An 8,219-nucleotide genomic window follows, 5' to 3' on the forward strand; every position below is an offset into this window, starting at 1 on the left:
AATGGGTTATATATTATATATATTTTATGTATACAATTTATTTTTATAAAAATGTAATACAAAATTATTTTTATATTCATTATTTTCATACATATATACACAATAAATTCTCTATTTTTACATAGACTCTGGTGGAAAAAGATCCTTTTACTTTCATATAAGTGAAGAAGTTAATCATTTCTTTCTCTTTTTGTTTTAATTTCCAGGGGCATGTATATTGGCCAGAGGGAGAGATAGAGAGAAAGGTGTAGGAAGATGAAAAAAGCATCCCCAATGAGGTGTACTCATGGTCTAATCCCTTCTCCTTTATTTCTCCATCCTGTGGGGATCTGTCACATGTGGGAGCCAGCATGTTCTTCAACCCCTCCAACCCTATTCCAACCCCCTTTCCCTGAAAAAAGCAGTAAGTCATGTGGGATCTAGCTCTCCTAACCACTAGGTTACTGATCAGCTGCTCATTACTTATTTCATTGTCCACTTCAGATTGGTCAGTTGATTTCAGTCTTGATTATACTGAGGGACTAAATTCTTCTCATTAAAAAAGCCTGCCAGATTGAACAAATAGAAATATATGACATCAAGTTAAATTTGAATTTTAGATAAATAATAAAATTTTAGTGCAAGTATGTCTAACGCAATATTTGAGGTCTACTCAATACTAACAAGTATTATTTATCCAAAATGCAATTAACTAGGTATCCTAATTAAACATAAAATCAAGCTGTTGGATTTACTTAAGACATTTTTTTGTATGTCAGGAAGTCATTAACAGTAGGGATCTTAGCTAAATTTTCGTTGCTCTTGCCTATATCTTCATTTTATACTGTACATTATGTTAAAGTACTTAGCGTCTTATAAAAGCTATTTTGCCTAAACAGGGACACGTTCACGTCTGCTGAAGGCTCTCTAATATGGATATTTCTCAAAGTGCAGCAAGCTTCAATCTTCCAAGGGAAAAAAAGAGAGAGACAGAAACAGCAGGCAGAGCCACAGACAACGTAAGATGGCCAAGGGGGCAGGGCTCTAGACTTGAAAAATCTGAGCGGTCATTGGATGCAAACCTTTTGAACCTCACCGGTTTCCATACTTGGAACGTCTTCATCCGGGTATTTCCCCTCCCCCTTAGTTCTACCAGATTGATGCCTCCTCACCTGCTTGGTTACTACGATCTCATCTGGCTGGCCCACATTTAGGGCCTGCCTCCTTCTCTGAAATTGTAGAATTGACTTTTCTTTATTCCAGACCACCTTCAGCAAACATCAGTCAACATGTCTGGCCGAGAGACTATCACAGATATTCCACAAAACGTAGAGAACAGAAACCTGACCAGCAGCCCGGAGGAGGGGTCAGAAATGGATGTAGGGAGGGAGACATGCTCGGACATTAAAATAGAGAACTCAGAACTAAGCTTGACTTTGACCGAGAATGGTGGTGTCTCAGGGGATTATGGCGTCCCCATCCCTGCCAGCACAGAAAATCAGGACCCAGAAAATTATAATAAAGACATTACATTTGAAAGTTTGGAAGATTTTGAGGAAGAGGAGGAGACAAGGGAGGAGGAAGAGGACCGGGAGGAGGAAGAGGAAAGGGAGGAGGAAGAACCACCACCACCTCATATATTCGTACAGTCCAGCGAGGCCAGCTGTGAACAGTATTTACAAAATGAGCATGAGAGCCTAGAAGACTGGGTCTCTTCAGAGACATATGCCCTACCACCACCAAACTGGCGAGTCCTTACTGCTCTTCGGCAGCGGCAGCTGGGTTCGAGTGCCCGATTTGTACATGAGGCTTGTGGGGCACAAGTCTTCGTTCAGCGTTTCGGCCTGCAGTATGATCTTGAAGGCCATGTTGGTTGTGTGAATACTGTGCACTTTAACCAGCGTGGCACCTGGCTAGCCAGTAGTGGTGACGACCTGAAGGTGATAGTGTGGGACTGGACACGGCAGCAAGCATTGCTGACCTTTGAGAGTGGCCACAGAAATAATGTCTTTCAGGCTAAATTCCTTCCTAATTGTGGTGATTCCATCCTGGCCATGTGTGCCCGTGATGGGCAGGTACGGGTAGCAGAACTGTCTGCTACACCACACTGCAAGAATACCAAGCATGTGGCTCAGCATGGAGGAGCTTCACATAAGTTGGCTTTAGATCCAAGCTCCCCCTTTACATTCCTAACTTCAGGTGAAGATGCAGTTGTCTTCACCATTGACCTCAGAAAAGAGCAGCCAGCTAGGAAAATGTTGGTAGTAAAAGAGGAGGAGAAGAAAGTGGGACTGTATACAATCTGTGTGAATCCTGCTGATACCTACCAGTTTGCAGTAGGTGGACAAGATCAGTTTGTAAGGATTTATGATCAGAGGAAGACTGGTGAAAATGAGAACAGTGGAGTACTCAAGAAATTTTGTCCTCATCACTTGTTGGGCTATGATTCCAATGTAAGCATCACCTGCCTTGTGTACAGCCATGATGGAACAGAACTTCTGGCCAGCTACAATGATGAAGATATTTACCTCTTTAACTCCGCCCATGATGATGGAGCTCAATATGTTAAAAGATATAAGGGACACAGAAATAATGCCACAGTCAAAGGCGTCAATTTCTATGGCCCCAGAAGTGAGTTTGTGGTGAGCGGCAGTGATTGTGGTCACATCTTCCTCTGGGAGAAGTCATCCTGCCAGATAATTCAGTGCCTGGATGGAGACAAAGGAGGTACTATAAACTGTCTTGAGCCTCACCCTTACCTACCTATGATGGCAACCAGTGGCCTAGACCATGATGTCAAGATCTGGGCACCCACAGCAAAAGGTTCCACTGACCTCACCTGGTTGAAAAATGTGATTAACAGGAACAAGCGGAAACGAGATGAAGATAATTTGCACCATGCTACCTTGTATGATAACCACTTGCTTTGGTTCCTCATGCATCACCTGACACAGAGTGATCCTGACCAGGATGAGGGAGGACGTGAAGATGAAGACCTAGATGCAGATTCAAATGAGTTTTCCAGCACCTCAGATACAGCCGAGGAAGAAGAAAGCGAAGACCATGTGCAGTGCTTGCCATCCTGATGGCCTCATACCCACTGCAGCTAGGTGTCACCTCAATAGGCTAGTCTTTGCCATAGGGCGGGCACCACCACGCCCAATAGATTAGTCTTTAAAACTTAATTTGACTAATCAATTTACCGGTTGTCTTCTGATTTTCCATAAGATCTAAAGACTATACATTAGGTGACTATATAATGAATTTACTTATGCATCTTTATTTTGTTCCCTTATAATTGAACTCTAAAATGAAAAAATTAATAGCTTTATTAAATCTAGTTTCTGAATGCTGACACAAAACTTGCACCATTTCTGCTATCTTTAATATTTTAGTCCAAACACAAAAGTTCATCAGTTGACTTGAACATTTTATATATATATTTTTTTCCTTTTTTTTTGGAGAGGTTTTTTTGCTATATGATGCATGCTCTTGCCAGACAGACAGAGAGAGACAGAGAGACAGAAAGCAAGAAATCAACACCTAGGGGGGATGGCCACGCCACAATCCCTTCTCCTCCATTCTCCTCTTGGGATCTTGGGCAAGCACGCACATGCGCCCGGTGTGAGTTTTAAGCCACCGGGTCCAGGATGCGAACTGCGGTCAACTACATGGTAGTCCAGCGACATAGCCATTATGCTAACTGTTGGTCCCTGACTTGAACATTTTTAAAAAGGTGCTTATTCTTTTTAAAATAACTAAAATTGAACAAAGTACGATTTATTCTGTAAATGCTGATACTTGACCACACACACACACACACACACACACACACACACACACACACACTGTCTTACAGAAAAGGAAAAGAGAAAAAGTGGATGGATTAATTTTTTTTTTTTTTGGGGGGGGGTTTGCTATAGGGTGCATGTGCTCGCCAGAAAGAGACACAGAGACAGGAAGCGAGAAATCACCCCCCAGGAGGGATGGCCATGCTGCAATCCCTTCTCCTCCATTCTCCCCTTGGGATCTTGAACACACATGCACATGCGCCCAGCGTGAGTTTAAGCCACTGGGTCTGAGACTGGAACCGAAGTTGACTACATGGGAGCCCAGCGACATAGCCATTACACAAACTGCTGGTCGAAATTCTTAATCAGATAATTCACCCCCTTGGGGTAAGTAATTTAGGGTTATCCACATTTTCTGAATCCATGTTAATAATATTGATTAACTTGAGCGCACTGAAGCTGGCAAAAACTAAATCACATGACATTATTTACTCTGCACTTTCAGTTCTCTTGAAGTTTTATGACTGAGGACTTTCAACAGGATTACCTTCCAGGAAGTCCTTCTGGGACAATCATGCTAGGAAAATTAAAAATCCTCATATGTAAAAATTTATATTTCAATTAACTTTTAAGAGTACATTAATATTGCAATAAAATTTATACTTGTAGATAATAATTTTATATAATTTGATGAAAAATTCTATTAGATAGCCATGCATTATTACTCTATTAGACATCCCAGACCTTGCAACTTCCTTTCTTACTTTCCCTCTCTCTTCCTCTCTGGTGAGTGCCTGTATCAAATTAAAAGTAATAATAATGGTGGGACCAGTGGTTAGTGTAATGGCTATGTCGCTGAACTCCCACGTAGTCAACCGCGGTTCAAGTCCTGGACCCGGTGGCTTAAACTCACGCCAGGTGCATGTGCATGCGTGCCCAAGATCCCGAGAGGAGAATGGGGGAGAAGGGATTGTGGTGTGGCCATCCCCCCTGGGGGGGTGATTTCTTGCTTTCTGTCTCTCTGTCTCTGTCTTTCTGGAGAGCACACATGCTCTATAGCAAAACCCTCTAAAAAAAGTAATAATAATGATAAATAAAATGAAGTTTTAAAAAATATTCTCTTCAGCTTAAAAGTTTTTAGAAATTATTTAAAGACTTACTGAAAGTAAATTTAAGTCACTGGATGCCCAATTACAATTCAATAATGGTATTTGTTTTTATTCTTTATTTTTAATTTGTTATTTTGTTTGCTACAGGACCCATGTACTAGTCAGAAAAGAAGAGAGGAAAAGTGAACCCCACCACCACCACTGCATGGGGAATGGCCATGCTCCAGTCTCTTCTCCTCCATTCTCCTTTTGGGATTGTGGTCACACACACACAGGCCCGACATGTTTTTCAAATTACTGGATCTGGGAATTGAACTGCTCAGCAGGCCATTTGGGATACAACTCTCTTAACCTCTGTGCCACGTGCTGGCCCCTGTTTTAGTTTTATATGTGTTTTTTCTGTAAGGGAATGCAGATCACCCTCCCCCCAATATCCATGAACTATAACACCATTATTTGCAGCATTTATTGAAGAAAAAAGATGTAATGAATCATCCTGTGGCCTAACAACAGATATTCTTTGATAATACTCCTTGAAATGGGAGCACATAGAGGAATTTGCATAATAAGATTAGACTTTGGAATACCTGATATCTTGACCAAAGTTCCTGCTCACTGAAATTAGGGTCACTGCCTTAGGGATCTGGTAGCCTGCAGAATTCCATACTAACGTCTGCTATCAAGAAAGAACCTTTCTTTTCTTTTTCTCTTTCTTTTTTCTTTTTAAATGTCATAGGGTGTGTGCACTCACCTAAGAGAGAGAGAGAGAGAGAGAGAGAGAGAGAGAGAATAAAGCACTCCCAATAGGACATGGTCACACCACAATCTTTCTTGTGTTTGTCCATCCCATCAGGACTGTGGTCATGAATGCACTTGCACCAGGTATGTTTTTCAAGCTGCTGGGTTAGAGATTCAAACAGCAATTGGCCATGTGGGATCCAGTGCTGAAAGCACAGTGCTTACCCACTGTGCCACCTGGCCTGCCAGGGGGTGGCAGAGAGATACCTTAGAAGTCTGAAAAGGAACTCAGCTGAAGAACCCAAGTGAGTCTGGGCTGTGCAATGTGGTTGAACATAGGACAAAAGAAGAGAATTATAAACTAGAATCTTGACTTGGGATCACCCTATATAACTGAATGGGGTGAATATTAGCAACAACATTAACAAAACATCCAAAGAAACCACATCATTTGGGATTTCTAGTGACACCGAGTGTCTATGAGAACAGTGGCAAGAGCAGATTAATTATGTAGTTCTTTTTCCACCTGCTGTTTGTAAGCAGGTCTGCCTGAGTAGGGGATTTATATTCTGTCAATTTAGCTAAGCTAAAATTTTATTCAGAGTTCCCTGCATGGTTCTGAGATTGCTTGTGCTACAAAAAGCTTTTGGCGAAAGATTTGAAAGGACAAGACAAAACAGTACCCATACATGTTTTGTGCTCAGAAAGTAGGGGCAGAGGCACCAGGTGCTATTGTAGCACATGCACAGTTTGGTTTATATTCTGGCTTACTTTGTTTATGCTTGGTAGCAGCTGGGCTCACAACTCTTCCCGATCTGCCTCATGTCCTTCAACTTCATCAGGCCCATGAAAAAGAGTGCTCACTTCTCTTGTAGTGCACTCATGTCCGAAGTTGGAGGTTCGGAGGCAGAGAGAGCTCAACATGGATTCCAGTGTGACTTTGTGGGTTCCAGATATTCCTCATGGAGTCCTCTTTACTCTTGCTTGCTTCCTGACCCTATTTGAAGTCTTTTGTTATACGTGTACTACCTGCAGTGTTTCTGTTTCTCTGATTGAAGCTGAGTGAAGAAACCTTCTCTACATGCTTTGCACGATGTCCCCAGACCCGGCAGCTTAAAACTCACACCAGGTGCATGTGTGTATGTGTGTGTGTGTATGTGCACGCGCACGCGTGTGTGAGCCCAAAATCTTGAGAGAAGAATGGAGGAGAAGGGATTGTGGCATGGCCATCCCCCCTGGGGGGCGATTTCTGGCTTTCTGTCTCTCTGTCTCGTTCTGTCTCTCTGGTGAGTGTACACACCCTATAGCAAAAACCTCTCTTTAAAAAAAAAAAAAAAGAAAAAAGAAATTGAGAGCCCAAATGTCTCAGATTCTTTCATGATATTTAAGAATCACATTATTCCTAGTAAAGTGGCTGGGATCACACCCTGAACTTCTGTTAGTTGTCTAAGGAAGTAGAAATAGCAGCCATGTTAATTCAAACCCTTAAACTCGAATTTTAAGCCTCTACGGAGAAAAACAAAACAGGATAAAACAAAAACAACAACGAACAAAACAAAAACAAAAGAATACAGAAGGAGTACATGCAGGGATAAAGACATTCGTCTAATCTCAGCTACACATCGATCTGCTTGACATTGGCTGAAAAGATAGTTGAATCAAATTCAAATTACAGCTGAGCCTGGGATATTGGTTCTTTTGATTACACTGCTAAAAATCTATATAATGGCCGAAATATTCCAGGGGCTATAATCATCAGCTGACAAATATAACCAACGCTATGAGGAACTGATATCCATGATAAATAATAATTAAGATCTTGGGGGCCAGCAGGTGGTATAGTGGTTAAGGTGTGGACTCCTACATGGCTGAACGCAGTTCCAGCCCCACGGTTTGAGCAATTATTTCTATGTGTTTCATAGAAACACATGCTTCATATGTTGTTTCATAGAAATAATTGCTTGGTGTTATTTAGGTCACATCACAATTATTTTAATAAATATAATGTCCTCACTTTTCCCTAAATATTTTATAAGGTTTTTATATCCGAAGGCAAACAAAATTTACTTCAACTTGTTAGTTTGTTATGATTATTTAAAAAATAATCTACTTTGGGGGCCAGCGGGTGGTGTGGTGATTAAGGCACTGGACTCCCACATGGCCAAATGAAGTTTGTGTCCTGAACCTGACTTCTTTTTTTTTTTTTTTTTTCCATCCAGAGTACACTGTATATTGTCTCAATCAAGCACATCAACATACATGTTATTGTCAACAAATAATTTTCCATTTCTTGTTTCCTGTATGTTTTGCTTTCCCCCCCCATCCTTGATTCCCTATCTCTTACCCTCTGCCATCTCCCACTCTCTTCCCACACTGTCTCTGGTATCTATGTTTACTTTCTATACTGTTTTCCCCCCCACATTTTATTGAATTACTAAAGATCTTAATTAATCTAAATATTTTCTTAGCAAACACAGCTAATATATACATTTCCATAAACACAAGTTTAACTTCAGGCATCCTATAAAGTAGCACCTAGCTGGGGCTATATATCTTACTGCAGTCATCAAATGGATTTTTTTTTTCCGAAACTTTTTTTTTG

The 8,219-nt window shown here is 41.1% G+C and overlaps 1 pseudogene; it reads left to right on the forward strand.

Moving 5' to 3' along the window:
- Positions 1-1,143: 1,143 nt before the first annotated feature.
- Positions 1,144-3,133, forward strand: LOC102487192 (DDB1- and CUL4-associated factor 8 pseudogene; annotated as a pseudogene).
- The last annotated feature ends 5,086 nt before the right edge of the window (positions 3,134-8,219 follow it).

The sequence above is a fragment of the Tupaia chinensis genome, unplaced genomic scaffold (genome assembly GCF_000334495.1).
Source record: "Tupaia chinensis unplaced genomic scaffold, TupChi_1.0 Scaffold000600_1, whole genome shotgun sequence".
Classification (NCBI taxonomy): domain Eukaryota; kingdom Metazoa; phylum Chordata; class Mammalia; order Scandentia; family Tupaiidae; genus Tupaia; species Tupaia belangeri.